Source organism: Arachis stenosperma, unplaced genomic scaffold (genome assembly GCF_014773155.1).
Source record: "Arachis stenosperma cultivar V10309 unplaced genomic scaffold, arast.V10309.gnm1.PFL2 arast.V10309.gnm1.Scaffold_100029, whole genome shotgun sequence".
In the NCBI taxonomy this organism is placed as follows: Eukaryota; Viridiplantae; Streptophyta; class Magnoliopsida; order Fabales; family Fabaceae; genus Arachis; species Arachis stenosperma.
Window position 1 is genome coordinate 744,767 of NW_026651371.1, and position 2,342 is coordinate 747,108.

Sequence of the window (2,342 nt, forward strand, 5' to 3'; positions counted from 1 at the left end):
AGATAACTACTTAATCTAAGGTAGAACGGAGGTGGTTGTCAGTCACACGTTCATGGTTGAGAATGATGATGATGTCACGGATCATCACATTCATCCGGATTAAGAACAAGTATTATCTTAGAATGGAAGCAAGCATGATTGAATGAGAAACAGTAGTAATTGCATTAATCCATCATGACACAGCAGAGCTCCTCACCCCCAACCATGGGGTTTAGAGACTCATACTGTAGAAGAAAACGTGTACAATGTCATAAGGTCGCATTCGGTACTGATACAAAGTCAAAAGGTCCTATAAGTAGTAAACTAGTATCCTAAGGTTTACAGAAATCAGTAAATGACAGAAAAATTCACTTCCGGGCCCACTTGGTGTGTGCTTGGGCTGAGCATTGAAGCTTTTATGTGTAGAGACGTTTTCTGGAGTTAAACGCCAGTTCTCATGCCAGTTTGGGCGTTTAACTCCAAGTTTTATGCCAGTTCCGGCGTTTAACGCTGGAATTTCTGAGGCCGGTTTGCTACGCAGGTTTGGGCCATCAAATCTTGAGCAAAGTATGGACTATTATATATTGCTGGAAAGCCCTGGATGTCTACTTTCCAACGCCGTTGAGAGCGTGCCAATTAAGCTTCTGTAGCTCCAGAAAATCCGCTTCGAGTGCAGGGAGTTCAGAATCCAACAGCATCTGTAGTCCTTTTCAGTCTCTGGATCAGATTTTTGCTCAGGACCCTCAATTTCAGCTAGAAAATACCTGAAATCACAGAAAAACACACAACTCATAGTAAAGTCCAGAAAAGTGAATTTTAATTAAAAACTAATAAAATATACTAAAACTAACTAAAAGATACTAAAAACATACTAAAAACAATGCCAAAAAGCATACAAATTATCCGCTCATCACTGATCATCTGTCCCGGATAGAACCAGTAGCTGGGGCGTCCCTCCCTTCTACTGAGATCTCTGAGACTTTCCCAGATGAGCAACTCTTTGCCATTCAGGAAGCTCCATGGTTTGCAGACATTGCAAATTATAAAGCTGTAAGGTTCATACCCAAGGAGTACAGCAGTGTGCAGAGAAAGAAACTAATTTCAGATGCCAAGTACTACCTTTGGGATGAACCATATCTCTTTAAGAGATGTGCTGACGGAGTGATCCGCAGGTGTGTACCCAGAGAAGAAGCAAAAGATCCTATGGCACTGCCATGGATCACAGTATGGAGGGCATTTTGGAAGTGAGCGAACAGCCACTAAAGTTCTCCAGTGCGGCTTCTACTGGCCTACTCTCTATAAAGATTCCCGAGAGTTTGTGCGTAACTGTGACAGTTGCCAAAGAGCTGGTAACCTGCCTCACGGATATGCCATGCCTCAACAAGGAATATTAGAGATAGAATTGTTTGATGTATGGGAATTGATTTCATGGGACCATTCCCACCATCATACTCAAACACTTACATTCTGGTGGCAGTAGACTATGTATCTATGTGGGTAGAAGCAATTGCTACACCCACTAATGATACCAAGACTGTACTGAAATTCCTCCAGAAGAACATTTTCAGCAGATTTGGTGTTCCCAGAGTACTAATCAGTGATGGGGGCACTCATTTCTGCAATAAACAGCTATACTCTGCTATGGTTAGATATGGAATCAGCCATAAAGTGGCAACTCCGTATCATCCACAGACAATGGGCAAGCTGAAGTCTCTAACAGAGAGCTAAAAAGAATCCTAGAACGGACTGTGATAGCCCGAAGAAAGGATTGGGCAAAGAGCTTGGATGATGCTCTGTGGGCATACAGAACAGCATTCAAGACTCCTATAGGAACCTCTCCATACCAATTGGTGTATGGGAAGGCCTGTCATTTGCCTGTGGAACTGGAACACAAAGCCTACTGGGCAACCAGATTCCTAAACATGGATGCACAGTTAGTTGGTGAGAAAAGACTGCTCCAGCTAAATGAGCTAGAGGAGTTCAGACTCAATGCCTTTGAAAATGCAAAAATTTATAAGGAAAAGGCAAAGAAGTGGCATGACAAGAGATTGTCAACCAGAGTCTTTGAGCCAGGACAAAAAGTTCTGCTCTTCAACTCCAGGCTCAAATTGTTTCCAGGAAAATTCAAATCCCGGTGGAGGGGTCCGTATGTGATTACAGGAGTATCACCATATGGATATGTTGAGCTTCAGGATATTGATTCTGACAAGAAGTTCATTGTTAATGGACAGAGAATCAAGCACTATCTTGAAGGAAATTTTGAGCAGGAATGCTCAAAACTGAGACTTGAGTGATTCTCAGTGAAAGTCCAGCTAAAGACAGTAAAGAAGCGCTTGCTGGGAGGCAACCCAGTCATTAGAAGG